Raw genomic sequence first — 22,188 nt, forward strand, 5'->3', positions numbered from 1 at the left:
TACAATATTTGTTAATATACGATGTATCACTAACAGCATTTAGTTACTATTTTTGACTTTCTGAAGTAAACATGTTTTCTAAGAAAAAGAGAAATAAACGAAAATAAGTTTCTCTTGCTGAATTTTTCTTCTCGTGAGATCAGCTGGATGATCCCACACACATGCACTCGTTCACTCTCTTCCATTACGGTATCGACAGACGACAAAATTTGCAGCTGTTTTTCCAAGGACATATTTATCCTTTCAATGTCCTTCAGCTAGTTATCCAAGGGTTGAGACCTAGTACAATCGAATCTTCATATCATAAACCTACTTTGTTCCAAATTTCGTGAATATCGTTGGAGCCGTTTTCGAGATCCGTTGAACAGAAATTTTTATACCCATATAACCATATTATAGCCACATAACCAGATAACCACATAACCATATAAACAGAACCATATATATATATATAATATATATATATATATATATATATTATATATATATATATATATATATATATTATATATATATATATATTATATATATATATATATCAGTAATTTCCAGATGGCTATTGAAACATTGATCTAACTGAAGCATTATATTAGTGTCAAAGACCGAAATCTGCGTTTCAGTTCATTATCATATGTGAGAGAGAGAGAGCCGAAGGAAAGGGTATGTTTGAGAGAGTGATGTGGTTGAGTGGGAGTAAGAGATTTCGATATAATTATAATTATGCTGTATGGTGGGTGAGGAATCATAGTGTGTCCCTTATGCGACACTCATAGGTATATATAATATATAGGCTATATATATATAATAGTACTAAAACCATATCCATCGATTTTGGAAGCGGCATGTCACCCCATCTCAATCGTTTGAAACAGCATCTATTGTCTAAGGGTGGTGAAAGAAGTTTTCTGCATTCCATAACAGCAATCTGCAGACTGACGTCTCGGGTATTAGAATACAACGGCCTTGCTGTTCTTGTTCTTGGTACCTTATACAAAAGGGACCCCAAAATACAAAAAGAAATCAGTTGCCGGACAAAGCTAGCGGAAGAAGAAGAAGAAGAAGAAGACGACGACAGGTGGAGAAGAAGAACAAGCGAGAAGTCGAAAAAGATAATAGAAGAAGGAGACAGAAGAAGAAGAAGAATAGGAAGAAGGTGAAAAATAATAATAAGAAAAGATATAGATAGGAGAAGATTATAACCGTTAATTACACTATTGTATCTATGACCACTCTTTTGACGAATTGAAAACTTATAAATTACTGGTGGTACTCTCATACTTCATACAGTAACAGTCAGGGTTGTATTCAAATACCGTTGGATAACATCTTTCCAATATTGTTTCATTCATCTAGAAGTATATAATCTGTTCTTTCTTACATTGATATCAATTATGTATAAGTTAATTTTACTGCAGTATCAGGATTTGTCCTTAACCTGAACAATTAAAAGTCACATTGAAATAGTTATTTTGGAGTTTGGTAGAGATACATTTACATGGAACTCAATTTATTCATTAAAGGCTATCTACATAATTCTAATAGGTTCTGATAATCAATAATGATAAAATAGGTGTTGAATGAATAAATGAAGCCTAACAACTTGAAATATATTGTTCTGATTATTTAAGATTAAATTGATTCTACCTCGGTGCTAGTCAGCTTCACATTTGTACATGTATCATTGTATTGAATTATTAAATATTTGATGATTTTGGTAAAACAACATTTCAATCCTGGACTAGTAGTTCTGTCAACGGTAGACCTCGCTCAGTTATGAAACACAGCCTCGTCTCATACTGTCCATGAGAGTAAATTAATCCTGTCTGTATGTCGTTCGGCAAGATGTCGGTGTGGAAAAGGCTAATGGCTGTTGGGGTTAGTGTATCAAAAATATGCTAACATCAAAAGCTAATCTCCTTTAACACACTGGCAACAGGTCAGCCCAACTTGAAAGCAGAGAAAGGTCGAGAGAAAATACTATGTTTACTTTCCGTTATTAATTGCATGCGTCATTGCATGCAATGAATAGTCAACACGACAGCTGATTTTTTACTAAGTTACATTGAGATATTAACCTTCTAGTCGTGACCCTGGGTCCGAGGGACCCAGCAATCCTTTTTTTAGTTATAATTTTGCTTCCGTTCACTTTACTGTATATTGTGACCCATGTAAATTCATGTTAGTAGACACTTAAACTTGATGTAGAGTGTTAGTGCTCTGTGACTTGTTGTTTTCGTGAAATGATGCTTTTGGTTCCCTGGGACCCAAGGGTCACGACTAACGTAACTTTTTTTCATTTTTTTCAAATGCACATTTTCATGCAATTGTGATTGAATTCAACATGTACATTTTGAACAGAGACTTCAAGAAATGACAAATTGACCTCTAGATCTCTATTTCAATGACATTAGTGATGATGAGAATAAATTCATAGTTCAAGATAAGTATACTGACCCTGAGTAGGATGATAGTGAAACCTATGAACTTCAAGTGATCCTAGGGGTACTAAACCTCCCCTAAAAGTAAACCTTATATATTTTTCATGTTTCTAGTAGAGTTTCATGTAGGTATCAGGATTTATAGTAGTATTCATCACCATGATTGTGCGTAGATCCTGGGGGGACACGGGGGACGCGTCCCCCCAATATTCTATGGCTATGTCCCCCGGAAATTTTTTTCCAAGTTTTTAATTATGATAACACATTTTTATTAGTTCAATTTTTCGCACAAGAATTTGGTATGATCTTTTCATTTAAGGAGTTCATCTATTATGTTACGATTGTTACCTAAGTATTTTGTATCTGAAACCCTCTTCAAACAAGGACAGTTACAAGAGTTACAATCAGAGAGATTTAAGACTTCGTTTTGAAAAATGTAATTACTCATGAGAATTCATGTTGATCTTTGTAACACAGTTTTAGCTATTTACATCTTTGTATGTTTTGTGAGTGGAGAACTTTTTTATGGCTATTTAGCTATCCTGCTTTGGTTGGTAATCAAAACAAACAATACAACTAATGCTGTTTTTTTTTGTAAATAATTATTTGTATTTAGTAAAACTTAAAACCATTAACTCGGGTTTTTTTTATTTACCCACTAATTTACCTCTGCCAAATAAGAGGATTTAAAACGGATTTGAAGTGAAAAATCATCATTTTAATTAGATATTTTTCAAAAAAATCTTCGCTGGGGGGCACCCCCGAGACCCCCCTGGACTGAGGGGCAGGCCCCCCAGGCACCCCAGTACGTCCCCTCCAATGTCAAACAGCTATCTACGCCAATGTTCATCACTATAATTTCATAAGTTTTGCAAATATTGTGCAACATGAACTTGAGGGTAGGGTAAAAACTACCCTAAGAGTGGACTATGACCTTCCAATTTTTCTCCCATCTTTCTTGTAGTGTTGCATGTGAGATCCATAATATTGTATTCATCACTATCATTTTTTGTTCACTTTATATAAAATAATAACCGAACGTTTTTTCCACCACCCTAAAAATGCAAGGTTTTATAAATTTATTTTTAAAATTATAATAAAGATCGATTTCTGCTTTACATTAGTGCTCGTTGCGTTCATCAATAACCCTTGGACATATTAGAATCATGGAATAACATTATATCTTGAAATATATTGAGATATTCAATATGAAAGAAGCGGGTCCCTGGGACCCAGGGTCACAACTAACGTCGGGAAAAAATAGGTTCAGGACTAGAAGGTTAACCCTTATTGCATGCAATTAAAAATCCACTCGACAGCTGATTTATGATGAATGATTCTATTCTGATTTTTACTGTAATATTGGCGTTCGAAGGAGACTTTACCTATTGTATTAACCTTAAAATGCAAAATTTCCAAAAAACCTTGTATATACGTCGAGGCACAATTTAAAAAGAAATATACCTGTCAAAGTTTATGGTAATCTATTGCTGCGTTTCGCCGTAATTGCGGAACATATAAACATAAAGAGAAATGCAAAGCCGTCGACTTGAATCTTAGAACTCACTTCACTCGGTCAATAAATCGAAATTTTAAGAAACCACAAATATCCTGGATGAAAAGGGGGATCAATTGTTATGTAGATTTGAATCTGAATGTCTAGGATCCACTAAACAGTCTACTAAATTCATCATTTTTTCTCCACAGGAGAAACGTTTAAAGCCTGGCATCAAATATGATGTCACCACATTATTTACATATGTAAATTATATATTTATATATGTATGTCACGTGGATTGAAGGAGCGTTGTTTGTCACGTTGTTTGTTGATTGAAGGAAGATTCTATTCTACTATTTAAATAAATCATAATGTAATTTACTTATCCACTTCGAGATTTACATAGTGATAATAAGTAGGAAATGAAATGTATAGCAAACACTTCAGTTGCTATGTAGGCCTACTGTATTGTATTCTGTAGTGTCTTATTTTTTACTAAAGTGATGAAGTATCAGAAAATACTATCATTCAGCATTGTTATGTATTATTTTCAATGTCATTTTTTTTCTTTCTTTTCAATAATTTAAAATTTTTATTATTTCAAATAAGTAGATAACTTAACTATTGTTTGTTTTTAATCATATTATTTGTATTATTTTTTTGTATTGTTATAATACTTGATAGAGAGTTGAGTGTAAGAGAGGGTCGACTGCGCCCTAACTTCGCTCTCTAAGAAAAATAAAGGCAGTCATTCTATTCTATTCATGTCACCATAATATATATGTATATATATATATATATATATATATATATATATTAAAAAACAGATGATATCCAATTTATTAGAGCAAATGGAATGCCTTCATCTTTATGTGTAGGCAACACACCACACCAACCTTGTCTCTGTGACACTACACTTGTTCGAATGGGACTCTACCCCTCTTCTTGTTCCACTGACACTACTTGTTCCAGTGAGACTGACCTTGTCTCTGTGAGACTCACCTTGTCTCTGTGGGAACTTGTTCCTGTGAGACTGCATTTATAAAAATACTTGTTCGTATGAAACTTGTCTCTGTGACACTAATATCGTTCAAAAACACTACTTGTCTCTGTGAGAACTTGTCTCTGTGATACGGACCCGACAAAATCGGTTCCAGTGACGACCCACCTAAGGTCTTGTGCAAACGGCCCTTAATGTACTGCCAATCCTGGATTGAATACTGCTTAGTACAATTGCTGCTTAGTACAACCATGGAGTGATCCGTGGTCTAGTGGATAGAGTGCTTGTGTAGCAGCATAGAGATCCCGGGTTCAAACCCCACTCAGAGCCAGAAGTTTTTGAACAGGTCACTCCCGTGTTATCGGATGGGCACATTAATTGTCGGTCCTGGCTGAAGTATGACAGTCGTAAGGCCCATTGACGGCTCAAATGATATATCCAGACGAGGTGGAACTTCCGTCAGGGACTCCCCACCAATAAAAGCCATACGAATATTATTATTATTATTAGTACAACCCTGCATAACTGATGTGTATTAGTCGATGAAATGGCATCTCTCAACGTAATCCTTACAAGAAATGTTCTATAGTATTTTATAGGGCTCTATCATTAAATTTTCATTCTAATTCGTAATAAATAATAGCCCATTTATTTCTTTTGCAGAAGAGAAGGACGAAAAAGTGAGTGAAGATTCAAAAGCCAGTATAGCACCTTGAAGAGAGACGAGATGGAAAAAAGTCAACTAGTTTTATATCTGACTATTTATTGGTGTTTTTCATCTGCCAGTGATCTCTGTGTGGAAGTGTTTTCAACAAATTGTTTGAACTACTCAGCAATTGACTTCTAGAACACTGGAATCTACCTTCAAACGACTTTCTCTTTCATTCCTTTTCAGAGATAACAAAGTCTCATAATTTTAAAAGCATTCTGTTATTCAGTTTGTTGGAACAATTGCATTTGAAACCAAAGTAGATAATACTGTTTTGATATTGTAGCTATACGTTAGTGAATTTTACACTGTTGCTATCAACAAACTTCCTATGAAATGTTGCCAATTTTCATCGTTTCTCAAAAATTTTCTTTCGTGGTACCCTTGAAATTATTCAGAATAAAACATTCAAACGGTTTTTTCTGTATGCAAAGGTTTAGAAATTGTGAGAAAAGTTGATGATGGAACTAAAATTGAAAACAAGAATGGTTGAAGCAGGAGTAAAGGACTTGGATATAATCATTAGAAAATTCGATGCAAAAAGAAACTTTGTGTTCAGAAGTCGAGAAGAAGGGTAATGCTGCTGAAATTGATAGTCACTTGGTAAGTAATAATGCTTTATCTGTACACAAAGATTCAGAAATCAAAAAACCTTTCAGCAAAATAGAAATTAAAAATAAGAATGCAGTGGAAGCAGGAGGAAGAGACTTTGATATAATCATTAGAAATGTGGATCAGAAAGGAAAAGTTGTTTCAGAAGTCGAGAAGAAAAGTAATGCTGCTGAAATTGATAGTTGCTTGGTAAGGAAAAATGCTATATCTGTATGCAAAGATTTAGAAATAGTTAGAAAAGGTGATAACATAACAGAAATTAATAATAAGAATGCAGTGGAAGGAGAAGGAAGTGACCTAGTCATTTGGGTAATTGATGATAAAGGAAAACTTGATCAAGATATGAAGAAAAATGCTCTCTTACAAAAAAGTAAAGTTGACCACACTTCTAACAATAGAAAGGATACGAATCCAATTGGTTATTGAAACAATGACCTGTGCGAGAGTGAAACAATTGTTCCAAATGTCACATTGACAGAATCTCGTGCTGAGCCCACTGAACGTGACATGAGTAAAAAAAGTGCAAAAGTTGCAAAAAGTATTGAAAAGCAACCTAAAGTGGAAAGAAAATTTTCCCCATGATTAGCTTCCGAAAGATAGAGCCAAAACCCACTACTCTATTTTCGACCAAGGTACATCAAAAATGTTTTTCCGAGTTGATAACGCTGAAAGCATACTCAATGTCAAAAACTTCAGACACCGAATTCCGCCAACAAACTGAAGCAGTTGAAGTGCATAACCCTGTAATCACAACACGAACTCAAGCTAAAAAACCAGCAACAAATCAATTCAAGCAACAAAAGTCATTGAAGCAACCAAGTCGACCAACCAAGTTCAAGTCCTACCAACTACAAGTTCGAGTTCAGCATCTAAATCCACTATACAAATGCAAGCTAAAAATCCAGCAGCAAATGAAATTCAAGCAGCAAAAGTCATTGAAACTACTAAGTCGACCAACCAAGTTCAAGTCCTACCAACTACAAGTTCGAGTGCAGCATCTAAATCACTATACAAATGAAAACTAAAAATCCAGCAACAAATGAAATTCAATCAACAAAAGTCATTGAACTCCTAAGTCGACCAACCAAGTTCAAGTCCTACCAATACAAGTTCGAGTTCAGCATCTAAATTCACTATACAATTTCAAACCAGAAATCCAGCAACAAATAAAATTCAAGCAACAAAAGTCATTGAAACTACTAATTTGATGAACAAAGATCAATGCCTACCAAAAGTCATTCAAATACCCAGATTTTTAATTCCAAATGCAGCAAATAGTTCCCCCATCCAAATTCAAGCCCTACCAAAAGTCATTCAAATACCTAGAATTTTAAACCCAAACGCAGCAACCAAACAAAGTTCCGGTCCACAATATTTGCAATTGTCTCCGTTAACAGATGGTCAAGAGAAAAAGTTCTCCATACAGCATCTGATACTGTATGATGATGATGATACGCCCCAGTTGGCTGGTGAGAAATCGGTCGGACTAATGAAGCAGAACCCTTCAGACAAACCAATGACTAACGTGGTACAAATTAATGGCAAAAAGTTTCTACAAACACTGCCCAGTACTTCATCACTGTCTGCCACAGAAATACAGAGTATGTTGAGTAAGGAAAATAATAAAGTCCTGATATTGATGGGGAAGACTGACAAGATGGTATCTTTGCAAAATAATCAAAGTGTGGTGAGGTTGACTAAAACACTTGGACTGCAGGCAACTCAATCGCCCACAAACAGCATTCAACCTCTATCATCTTCTCTTAATTTACCAAGTGATGTGTCCAAGTTAACAACGACTGTAACTGAAGGAAGCTCCATCAATATCAATCTCGAATCTTGCTGAAAGTCAGTGAGTCAACCAACTTCTGTACAGAAACTAACACCACCGGAAAAAGTTTCACCATTCAAAGTAGTGTTGTCTCAAATCATGCAGAAAAAAACGTCAGAATCAACCAAAAGCTTTGAAAAACCACGAAAGTGTCTAAAGGCAACCAAACTAAATTACCGAAAGTAACGATTAAAACAATTCCAAAAAAAGTTTCAGTCACTGATTATGCTGAAAATATGTCGGATATACAAAGCCTCGAAAAACAACCGGAATTGCCTCAAGGCAACCAAACCAGGTACCGAAAGTATCGACTGAGACTCTGAAAGAAGTTTCACCACTCGAAGCATCCATCATGAATCATCATGAAAATACGTCACATCCAACTAAAACTCAGAAAGAAGTTTCACCACTGGAAGCATCCATCACGACTCATCCTGAAAATACGTCACATCCAACAAATACTCCGAAAGAAGTTTCATCACTGGAAGCATCCATCACGACTCATCCTGAAAATACGTCACATCCAACAAATACTCCGAAAGAAGTTCCACCACTAGAAGCATCCATCACGACTCATCCTGAAAATACGTCACATCCAACAAATACTCCAAAGAAGTTTCACCACTGGAAGCATCATCACGACTCATCCTGAAAATATGTCACATCCAACAAATACTCCGAAAGAAGTATCATCACTGGAAGCATCCATCACAACTCATCCTGAAAATATGTCACATCCAACAAATACTCCCAAAGAAGTTTCACCACTGGAAGCATCCATCACAACTCATCCTGAAAATATTTCACATCCAACAAATATTCCGAAAGAAGTTTCACCACTGGACATCCATCACGACTCATCCTGAAAATACTCACATCCAACAAATACTCCGAAGAAGTTTCATCACTGGAAGCATCCATCACGACTCATCCTGAAAATACGTCACATCCAACAAATACTCCGAAAGAAGTTTCACCACTGGAAGCATCCATCACGACTCATCCTGAAAATACGTCTCATCCAACAAATACTCCGAAAGAAGTTTCATCACTGGAAGCATCCATCACGACTCATCCTGAAAATACAACAGAACCTATAAGAATCCCGAAAAAACTACACAGCAAGAGAAGACCGAATTTGAAGTGATTGAAGCTTTAAAAAACAATCCAGAGTATATGTTCTCTTTCAGGTTATCTTTTAGTAATGATGATTGGTAGTTATTTATTTCTATATCAATTAATAATAATAATAATAATAATAAAATAATAATAATAATAAATGTTTATTTCCCAAAAAACTAAAACTACAACATCAATTACAAAAATATCAGATAAATTACAATATTACATACATAGTTAGTTACAAAAGATTCTTATAATGTGTTCTCTACTTGTTTAGTTTTTCTGTGTGGAAATTGACCTACTCCACTATGGCATACCATGTTCTAGAGTAGGTTTTGTTAGTTTTTTGTGTGTATTATCAATAGTTAGTATTTAGTAAGTCATTAGGTGGTTAGTTGTTATTTGAAATAATGTTTTCTATGTTCTGTCTTCCTTTGCTCATCAACCAATTGTGTACTATTGCTTTGAACTTTCTAGGAAGATTAATCTGTTTAAAGTTTGCAGGAAGTAGATTATATAATTTTGGTGCTAAATGATTGAAATGTCTCTGGTATAGTGCCTTCCTTGCAACACTGGTGATGAGAAGATTCCTGTATCTGGTGTTGTGGTTGTGGTTTCTAGTTTGAAATGTTGTCGGGTTCTTGTGTAATATGCATAGTATCTCCTTGGAGTAAAGCTGACTTCTTATTGGTTCTGTTGTATTTTCAGGATGAGTCGTGATGGAAGCTTCCAGTGGTGAAACTTCTTTCAGAGTCTCAGTCGATACTTTCGGTACCTGGTTTGGTTGCCTTGAGGCAATTCCGGTTGTTTTTCGAGGCTTTGTATATCCAACATATTTTCAGCATAATCAGTGACTGAAACTTTTTTTGGAATTGTTTTAATCGTTACTTTTGGTAAGTTAGTTTGGTAGCCTTTAGACACTTTCGGTGGTTTTTCAAAGCTTTTGGTTGATTCTGATGTTTTTTCTGCATGATTTGAGACAACAACTACTTTGAATGGTGAAACTTTTTCCGGTGGTGTTAGTTTCTGTACAGAAGTTGGTTGACTCACTGACTTTTCAGCAAGATTCGAGATTGATATTGATGGAGCTTCCTTCAGTGTTACAGTCGTTGTTAACTTGGACACATCACTTGGTAAATTAAGAGAAGATGATGGAGGTTGAATGCTGTTTGTGGGCGATTGAGTTGCCTGCAGTCCAAGTGTTTTAGTCAACCTCACCACACTTTGATTATTTTGCAAAGATACCATCTTGTCAGTCTTCCCCATCAATATCAGGACTTCATTATTCCCCTTACTCAACATACTCTGTATTTCTGTGGCAGACAGTGATGAAGTACTGGGCAGTGTTTATAGAAACTTTTTGCCATTAATTTGTACCACGTTAGTCATTGGTTTGTCTGAAGGGTTCTGCTTCATTAGTCTGACCGATTTCTCACCAGCCAACTGAGGCGTATCATCATCATCATACGGTATCAGATGCTGTATGGAGAACTTTTTCTCTTGACCATCTGTTAATGGAGACAATTGCAAATATTGTGGACCGAAACTTTGTTTGGTTGCTGCGTTTGGGTTTAAAATTCTAGGTATTTGAATGACTTTTGGTAGGGCTTGAACTTGGATGGGGGAACTATTTGCTGCATTTGGAATTAAAAATCTGGGTATTTGAATGACTTTTGGTAGGCTTGAACTTGGATGGGGGAACTATTTGCTGCATTTGGAATTAAAAATCTGGGTATTTGAATGACTTTTGGTAGCATTGATCTTGTTCATCAAATTAGTAGTTTCAATGACTTTTGTTGCTTGAATTTTATTTGTTGCTGGATTTCTGGTTTGAAATTGTATAGTGAATTTAGATGCTGAACTCGAACTTGTAGTTGGTAGGACTTGAACTTGGTTGGTCGACTTAGGAGGTTCAATGACTTTTGTTGATTGAATTTCATTTGTTGCTGGATTTTTAGTTTTCATTTGTATAGTGAATTTAGATGCTGCACTCGAACTTGTAGTTGGTAGGACTTGAACTTGGTTGGTCGACTTAGTAGTTTCAATGACTTTTGCTGCTTGAATTTCATTTGCTGCTGGATTTTTAGCTTGCATTTGTATAGTGGATTTAGATGCTGAACTCGAACTTGTAGTTGGTAGGACTTGAACTTGGTTGGTCGACTTGGTTGCTTCAATGACTTTTGTTGCTTGAATTTGATTTGTTGCTGGTTTTTTAGCTTGAGTTCGTGTTGTGATTACAGGGTTATGCACTTCAACTGCTTCAGTTTGTTTGGCGGAATTCGGTGTCTGAAGTTTTTTGACATTGAGTATGCTTTCAGCGTTATCAACTCGGAAAAACATTTTTGATGTACCTTGGTCGAAAAATAGAGTAGTGGGTTTTGGCTCTATCTTTCGGAAGCTAATCATGGGGAAAATTTTTCTTTCCACTTTAGGTTGCTTTTCAATACTTTTTGCAACTTTTGCACTTTTTTTACTCATGTCACGTTCAGTGGGCTCAGCACGAGATTCTGTCAACGTGACATTTGGAACAATTGTTGTACTCTCGCACAGGTCAATTGTTTCAATAACCAATTGGATTTGTATCCTTTCTATTGTTAGAAGTGTGGTCAACTTTACTTTTTTGCAAGAGAGCATTTTTCTTCACATCTTGAACAAGTTTTCCTTTATCATCAATTACCCAAATGACTAGGTCACTTCCTTCTCCTTCCACTGCATTCTTATTATTAATTTCTGTTATGTTATCACCTTTTCTAACTATTTCTAAATCTTTGCATACAGATATAGCATTTTTCCTTACCAAGCAACTATCAATTTCAGCAGCATTACTTTTCTTCTCGACTTCTGAAACAACTTTTCCTTTCTCATCCACATTTCTAATGATTATATCAAAGTCTCTTCCTCGGAAAGGTCAGAAAGAAGGTTTCCTCATGGTTCAATGTTAGCAGATTTTCAGCCAACCAGCGAGACACCCTCTGAAGTCCAGTCTCGGCTTCTCTCCAGGTCATCTCCCAGGTTGGTTCAGAGAACAGTATAACAGTATCATCTGCTAAGGTGGTGATTGATCCATTTATTACCATGTTGCATAATGGATTTATGTAGAGAAGAAAAAGAATTGGTCCTAGTACTGTTCCTTGTGGCACTCCAAACTTTACAGTCAGCTTGTTGCTTATACATCCATTGACTCTGACACATTGTGTTTGGTTTGATAGGTAGCTCTTGAAAAGATTCCATGCGACTCCTCTTATTCCATAGTTATCAAGCCTTGAAAGAAGAATGTCATGTGACACCATATCAAAAGCCTTCTTTAAATCTAAGAATACTGCTAATGGTTTTTCTTCAATGTTTATTTTATCGACAATCTGAGTGGTCACATAGTGGATAGCATCATTTGTACTGCGACTAGATCTAAAACCATATTGGTTTGGCAATAGAAGATTATTTTTTTCAAGAAAGTTGAACAGTCTTGTTTTGATACAAGTAGTAGGTTATTGTGGCTACTGTGCTCCAATCACAGAGCAGTATTTTAATTAGGGGGCGGAGCCTAAGCCCCCAAGGGGAATGTGAATTAAATGAGATCCCTGAATTTTGCTACTGTAATTCGTTAGGCTGGTTAAATATTCAAATGCGTTATTTCATTGATGATAGAACAGATGGAAACACTGATAAGATAAGATTCACGTTTGAGACTATGAAAATGTGTGGAGAGTCAGCAATGTTGTATAAACCATGAATTCAACTTTTTTACAGAAATCATGATGAGCTCGTTAATTGAGGAGAGAATAAAACTATCAAATACTTTAGCTTTGAATGATAAAATTGATTGTAATAGTAGTAGTAATACTTGTAGAGGTTTAAGGAATAAATGTATTAGTTGTAAGTTAAAAATAAATAAATGTAAAATAACTATAACTATCGACAAAAGTTTGAAAAATGAAGTTGTTATTGTACAAATTTTTGATCATCGTATACCATATTTAATGAATATAAAGTATATACTTCAAAAATGTAAAGATTTATCAAAAATGAATGCTGTATAATGTTTCTCATTTTATGTTGATTTATTGAATTAAACAAGCTACTCTAGTTGTGAAGGTATGAGTAAGTTCGAATAATGTATGAAGCTGGTTTAGTCTGATTGAGTATATATACACATATAATCGATTGAACAGTAGTAAGGAAGCCTTCATACTATCAACATAGAATATTATGGTAGAAGAGAAAGATATTTCAAAAAACAAAAAATGGATTAGCTATAGTAGATTTTGATAAATTGGTTGTTAGTTCTTGTTCCACTGAACAGGAAAATAAAAATAAACATGGAAGTTTATTTCCTAGCAATGTTAGAGCATTAATTGTAGGTCCATCAGGATGTGGAAAATCGAATCTAGTATTGAATTTAATTTTTAATACTGATGGACTTAGCTTCACATATCTATATCTATTCAGTAAAATTTTGAAACAAGATAAATACATATTTCTAGATAAAGTATTTTCTAAATTAAGCAGAGTTAAGTTCATAAAATCAAGTGATACCATTAATATTCCGCATCCAGCCAAAATAGCGAAAGATAGCTTAGTTATATTTGATGATCTTCAAACGAGTAACCTACCAACAATAAAAAGCTATTTTTCAATGGGAAGACATAATGGAGTGAATATGCTTTATCTTATTCAAAGTTATGCTTGCATACCAAAGCATTTACTGAGAGATAATGCTAATATTCTGATGATTTTCAAAATGGATCCTTTAAATCTAAAACTAGTTTACCGTGATTTTGTTAATGTTGATATGGATTATAATAAATTTAAAAGCATGTGTACAGAGGTATGGTCTGAGGGAAGTCATTATTTTGTTTCTATATTTACAGACTGTGAGAAACATAATGAAAAGTATAGAGAGAATTCAAATGTTTTCGTAACAAATTTTAACATACGGAAATTATTCTAATTAAGTTAACACTATCATTGATAGGCTTCAGTTAATAACAAACCTTCATAAGGTAATGTTTAAAATGGGTGATAGAAAACATATACATGTGAAACCAAATAGAAAAACTAAGAGTCAAGGAAGGAGAAATAGAGGTAAGATAAGTCAATCAGTTAATAATAATATAATCAGGAGTAATTTGAATGCTGATAATCGATTGGAAAATCAGTTACAAAGTTTGAGAAATTCAATAATCAAAAATATAATAATCTGAAAGGATTACAATCAGAGACTGCAGTTAACTTGAAGAAAAAATACGAGCCAATATATCACCGTTAGAACAGATTAAACAATCTAATTTGGAAATACAGGAATAATTTGAAGAGGATAAAAATCGAGAATATGGAATTAGTGATGATGAGAATATATATGAAATCTCATCAGATGAGAAGGAGAAGAGGATGATGAAGAGGAAGAAGAAGAAGGTGAAAGACATAGTTCAGTTCATATGAAACAAGAGAGATTTGAGCAGGATGAGGGAGAGGAAACAAATAATGAGGGAGATGATAGTAGAATAGTGTACAATGAGACTAGCTTTACTCATAAATTAACACCACTAAGCATCATGTTAGATAAGTATATTAGTGAGTTCCATGATTTGAAACGTAAATCAGTAATGTATGGAATACAATTTGATAAGTATACAAGTTCTTACTATATGGGTAGAAAGATACCATTAATATTTAATAATGATTATTTAGTTATAGGAGAATCAGTACAGCTTAAAATTAAATTGAGTCAAGGTTTGCTGGAATTACTATTTAAAAGTAAACCAGATATTAACCTTATTAAAACTAATGATTTCAAGAAATATAAAAGGCTATTATTGTTTACAGACGCACATCTTACCTCTAACAGGAATTTAAAACGTGTAAATGGTATGAAATAAAAATTAATTTAAAGACTACTGTTTCCTACACAACAACAAAGTTCACGATTAAAGAAAGGTAAAGGTCTAACTTTTATTAAGAACATGAATCCAAACCGTACTTATATTTATTGGGATGATATGAATGAGCTTATTTCAAGGTTAGACTTGTTGATGAAATCACAACAGACAGGTCATGACAGTCATCCAGTTGAGATCGCTAGTATCGTTGAAGAACTACGTGAGTTCGGATATATAATATAAGCAAGATTAAAATAATGAGTATTGATAAGTTTGGACGAATGCTTATTAACAGGAATTCTGCTAATCAATATAGAACTAATATAATAAATACAAGTAATTCTAAAGTAGATCTGCTAGAAAAGGAAATTAAAAATATTCAGTTAAACTTTAAAGTAGCTGTAAGAGATTTGTTTGATAATGAGAAATCAAATTTTATATCTAGAAAAGAGTTTAATATTGAAAAGCAACATTGGTAAGCTCAGAAAATTTAAATACGACAGTAGAAACAATTAAAAGTATTTTTCCAGAATTAGTATATGAAAATACAGATTTTCAGGAGAAATTAAATTCAGCATATATAAGTAATAATGAGAAATCAAATTTTATATCAAGAAAAGAGTTTAATATTGAAAAAGCAACATTGGTAAGCTTAGAAAATTTAAATACTACAGTAGAAACAATTAAGAGTATTTTTCCTGAATTATTATATGAAAACAGAGGAGGGGTATGTTTAGTTGTAACTCACCAAAAGTGAACAACCCAGTCACAAAAACTTTTCAAAAAATAAATTGGCCAAACATAACTAAATCACTAAAAGACGAAACCTGGCAAAGAGTGCTCAAAGCAACAGAGGTGAATGCTGCCACTGAAAATTTCAATGATATAATATTAGGAAACTTGAAACGAAATACATCAGAACACGTTTACAAAGCAAAATATTCTAAATTGAAACCTTGGATCACGGGTAGTCTATTGTCTTCAATGCGTCGCTGTGATAAGCTATGTAAAGAAGCTAGGAGAAATCCCCACAATTTACAAATTAACGAAAAATACAAGCGATACCGAAATACATTAAAATCAATTATTAAACGAGCAAAGTTTGATTATTATAAAACTAAAATAGATGATGCTCATGGGGACCCTAGGAAGTTTTGGAATGTAGTAAATGAGGTGGCAGGGCGCTCTGTGGGTAAATCCAAATTCCCACTAGATGCATTTAAAGAGCACGGTGGCACTGCGCCTCCCACCCCTGAGGAGATAAATAAAATTAGTAATGATTTCAAATGACTACTTTGCCTCCGTTGGTCGCCGACTTGCTGAGACTCTCAACCCCGCGGGACCGCTTGAGGTGGACAATGCCGACCAGGCCGCTGACTCTCTGTTCTGGCTGCGGCCGGTCACACGGGTTGAGCTCACTGATGTGATAAGGTGCATCAAGGGCAATTCTGCATCAGGATCAGATAATATCCCCTCAAAATTAATAAAATTTAATATTGATGCTTTGATCACACCTTTGTTGCATATAGTTAACCTTAGTATTAATACAAATATTTTTCCAAATGCACTCAAGATTGCCAAAGTGATACCAATTTTTAAATCAGGACAAAATAACCTAACTTCTAACTATAGACCAATTTCTTTACTCTGCATTCTATCTAAAATACTTGAAAAATGTGTCAAAATACAACTTGCTGACTACCTCAAACAAGAAAAACTAATATCAGATTTACAGTTTGGTTTCAGACAAGATAGAAGCACATCTCATGCATTCTTTGAAATCACCAAATACATTGCCAACCAAATTGGGGGAGGGAGGCGTGTCCTGGTTACTTTTCTGGATCTAGCTGAAGCATTTGATTCCATAGATCGACAAAAGTTGATAAGGAAATTACAATGCATTGGCGTTAGATCAACGGATTGGTTTATCAGCTACTTAGAAAACCGTTTGCAATACGTGACTATAAATGGAATTAACAGTGATAAAACTGAAATCGACTATGGAGTGGTGCAGGGAAGTACACTGGGGCCGCTTCTGTTCCTAATCTATATTAATAACCTGGAGAAAGTAGCAATTAGAGGAAAATTGTTCCTTTTTGCTGATGACACAGCGGTGGTGTCGTCCGGCTGCAGGTGGGATGAGGCTTACGAGCGGGCGGAGGATGATATGATCAGGGTCAAGCGTTGGCTGGATCAGAACACCTTGACCCTGAATGTAGAAAAAACTAAACATCTACCCATATTTTTTAAACATGACAGTGATCCTGGTCCGCAACGCTTGGCTCTGCATTCCTGTGATGTACTGCGGTCGGTCACCTGTGATTGCAGCGTAATTGAACGTGTTAATACCTACAAATATTTGGGGGTCACAATAGACCATAAATTATCATGGGCCCCGCACATTCAAACAGTAAGGCAAAAACTTAGAAAATTTATGTTCGCCTTTTCGCAGCTTTCAGGCGTGCTGACTGTGGGGCATTGCAGGTCTGTTCACTTTTCCTACATGAAGTCTTTGCTTCAATACAGTGTGTTGGCGTGGGGTGGAGTCTCGGCGGCGTTGTTGCGGCCTCTTGCTGTCACTCAGAGAACCCTAATAAAAATAATTTCAAATAAACCCATGCGATACCCTACAGAACAACTTTTTTCCGAATTCCATGTCCTTAATATCAGACAAATATACATAAAATCCCTCCTCTCCTTTACCAAATCCTACAAAGCAGAAATATTTACTGAATCACCACACATTACCAACTAGACATAGATTAAATTTCAGATATGGTACTCCTAGAGCCACTTTAGCTCCAGCAAATAACACCCCATTTCACATTGTGCACCTCCTCTACCGAAATTTGCCTACATCAATCCAGGAGGCTGAGGGGCGCAGTGTACCTGTTTACAAAAGAAAAATAGTCCAATGGCTATTCAACATTGGTAGGGATGCTTCGGAGGCCCTTGTCAATTCACCCTACACCTAGGTTTTGTCTTGGATATTTGTCTACAGATATTTTTCATTTTGTTATAATCCATTAGTTTTTCCGTGTTTCGTTATTTTTTCTTTTTCTCTCTCTCTTCTTGCTTGTGTTTAGTTTCTTGTTTTTGATGCAGCGCTCTATTAACTCTTTCGACCTTATAGCACCAACCCATATCAGTAATAGATTTAACCTATTTTATTTTCTACATTTGAAGTTATTGTTTAATTGAAGTTCATTTTTTGTTTAGAAAAAAAGTAAAATTTAAAAGTTTTTCAAGAAATGATTTCGTTTATCCTGTATTTATTAAGGCTTTTCTAGATAGGAATTCTTTCTCCACACACGGATTTATAGTCTAAGTGGGGGAATATATTTCCTGGAATTGTTTTGTATAACTATTATTGTTATTAGTTATTTTGTATAACTGATATGTATATGATTTTTTGAGGAAATATATTGAATTGAATTGAATTGAATGTTTATTTTTATTTTCCTGTTCAGTGGAACAAGAACTAACAACCAATTTATCAAAATCTACTATAGCTGATCCATTTTAATTTTTTGAAATATCTTTCTCTTCTACCATAATATTCTATGTTGCTAGTATGGAGGCTTCCTTACTACTGTTCAATCAATTATATGTGTACATACTAAATCAGACTAAACCAGCTTCATACATTATTCGAACTTACTCATACCTCTACAACTAGAGTAGCTTGGTTTAATTCAATGAATCAACATAGAATGAGAAACATTATACAGCATTTATTTTCGATAAATCTTTACATAATTGAAGTATATAGTTTATATTCATTAAATATGGTATGCAATAATCAAAAATTTGTACAATATCAACTTTATTTTTAAAACTTTTGTCATAGTTATAGTTATTTTAATTTATTTTTTTTCAACTTACAACTAATACATTTATTTCTTAAACCTCTACAAGTATTACTACTACTATTACAATCAATTTTCTCATTCAAAGCTAAGGTATTTAATAGTTTTATTCTCTCCTCAATTAACGAGTTCATCATGATTTCTGTAAAAAAGTTGAATTTATGGTTTATACAACATTGCTGACTCTCCACACATTTTCATAGTCTCAAACGTGGATCTTATCTTATCAGTGTTTCCATCTGTTCTATCATCAATGAAATAACACATTTGAATATTAAACCAGCCTAACGAATCACAGTAGCAAAATTCAGGGATTTCATTTAATTCACATCTTTGATGTCTTTCAGTTATATTTTTACTTATAATATAGCATACACTTATATGTTTTGATTTTTCTTCTTCACTTTAACCAGGTTTTATAAATGTTAAATATTCTTCAAGTGTTAGTCCTACTTTCCCAAATTTATTCAATTCAAATATTGTTTTGTCAACAAGTTCAAAGTAACAACACCTATATTTTTTATCGATTTTATTTTCTCAAGGTCGAGATAAGGATGTTTTCAGTCTAACGTTAAACAGTTGAGCTCCCCTTCTCAAGTTTATTTTCGTGGGTTTTCGTGAAAATTTTAAATCGAGTTTTGGCATATGTGTGAAGTAGTGTGTGAGGTATAACATATTACTGTCTCAGTCCTGAAAGTGAGTGGAGGAGATATATTTTGACACGAATAGTTTTTGATCAACTGGTTTAGTTTTATTGGAATGTCGCCACCTAAAACTTGTGCTACAGCCGGCTCGAAAGATAATAACTCCACAGTACAGTCACCAGCCGGACAGCAGCAGCAGCGTAAGCAGAGCCAGCAGCAGCAACAACTGAATCAACAACAGAGAGCGCTGAGCAGCCGGTCTCACTCGGCATCGTCTTGTTCATCCTTGACTGACAGCGTCCTTCCCGTTGCCATGGAGACTCAGGGTCGTATGCGACAGGCATTGGAGGAACTGTTACTAAGTGATGATTTTCTTGATCGATTTGCGGCGCAACTCGAAGATCGTCTGTGGGAGGGCCTGTGTGCGTCGGTTTGCGCTGCTTTGGGGGGCAGGCTGGAGGCGGCTGAAAAGAAAGTGGACGAGCTCACATGTGATATCGAATTGCTGAACAACCAAATGATGCAGCTGCAGCGCGGCTTCGATAATCGTTTGGATGGCATCGAACAGTACCAGAGAAGAAATAGCATAAGGATATCTGGTATACCTGAGATCGAGAATGAACAGTTGACGAGAACTACAGTCGTATCCCTGATAAATGAAAAACTTTCACTGAATCTGGTGGACGCTGATATCGACCGGTGTCACCGAGTGGGTCGAGCGCCGCCCGCGTCTAGAGCTGATGGTGCACGTCCGCGACCGCGGCAAGTCATTGTTAAAATGGTCAGCTATCAGTGTCGCGAACTGATCATGAAAAATCGGCGAAGCCTCAAGAACACTGGAATTGCAATACATGAGGATTTAACTAGGATGAGACGTCAGTTTCTTAAGAGAATGGGTGATAGAGTGGGATGGAGGCAGGTCTGGTCTAGTGATGGTCGAGTCTTTTGGAAGCAGGATGGACAGATTCACTCACAAACTTTCGATAATCCTATTTATGAAGAAGGTGATTATTAATGGTAAATAGTAAAGCTTTACTTGAAACAATATTTTTCATGTATTAACTATTGTTTGAACATTTAATCTGATTCAGCTGTCTCATGGCATTGATTTTTCTGTTTGGTTTTGTTTCGTATAGCATCTCATAAATTATTTTTCTATATTCTCATTGCTATTTTTCATCTCAGTTTTGATTATATCTTCCTGAGTCGAGTAGAATAGTGGAACATTGATTATAATTTTAAATTTACTCTTATTCAGACTTTCTATTCCTCTTCTCAAATTGGTTTGTGTTCTGAATTTGATAGATAATGGATTATGACAATTGTAGGAGAGCTTTTACATTATTGAGACTTGCTATTTCTTATTATTGATTTTCTCATTGAAGTTTATTATTGTTTTAGTTTTTGCTTTTCATAAGCTCTATCATTATCTTTTCAAGTCAAGGTATATGGAGCTTCCTTCCTAACAAGTAGCCTAATGTTTCTTTATTATTTAAATATTCGATTTCATTTACATTTCAAATTTGTTAATGAATTTATTTTTATTTATATTTATTTCCTCTTAACAAGGAAGATTGTTTTTTTTCATTTTAGCTTTCTTCCTTATCATAATGTAACTTACTGTACTATTCTTTTTCCAATTGATTATTTCCTGCTACTGTTTTCTTGAGGGTGTTTGAATATAACTGCTTGTGTATATTGGATTATATCTAATCACATTTACATCAAGCGAGTCGATCTTCTTCAACACCCACCCACTCCCAAATCGAACAAAATTATCGAATGAACTTAAAATTTTCCTAACCGCTAACATAATTGTTCATTCAATTCATCATAACTCTCCAAGACATTCATGCCTATGGCCGAGTAGCTATGAAGATTCACAATGGATGAAACAGCTTCGGATTCCTCTGATTCTAAAACTACCATCTTATACAATAATACATTTAATACTAAAAACCATTCAACATTTCCTTCGAAACGTGCAGCGTGTTCTCTTATTATCTCAAAAACACGAGCTTTCGAGTTTTGAAGCACATTTTCAATGTCAGGTGCTACGTTTTCGAAGGAAATGCGATGGCGAATTGCTCGCGAACTCACGCCTCCAACCCTGTGTTCTCTGCTATGCTCCATCTCTGCTACTAGCGGGTTACTGAAAACAAACAAAGAATATATTACTATGGCACAGAATTAGATATAAAAATAAGTAAACATTAATCTAAAAATCAGTTGTGATTCAACAAGCTGCAAGTACAGTGCAAAAAATGTTATCACAGGATCAGATTTTCATGCACGAACGATTGAGGTTAGTAACATTTGATAATCGTTGGAAATTAGAATCGAGTCTGTTGTCACCTCAAAATATGGCTAAACAGGGTTTTAAATTTGTGCGAGCACCTGACGTTGTTCAATGTGTGTTTTGTTCAGTATATTTAGAAAATTGGTTGGCAACAGACGATCCTAGTAAGGAACATGAACGATGTAGTCCAAATTGTGGATGGCGCAAAGAAGATAATATTTCATGTGAAAATTAATGAGGAGATTACATTGCTCTCACATTCGAAATATTGTTATTCGAGATATGTGGAA

This window comes from Nilaparvata lugens, chromosome Y (genome assembly GCF_014356525.2).
Source record: "Nilaparvata lugens isolate BPH chromosome Y, ASM1435652v1, whole genome shotgun sequence".
NCBI lineage: Eukaryota > Metazoa > Arthropoda > Insecta > Hemiptera > Delphacidae > Nilaparvata > Nilaparvata lugens.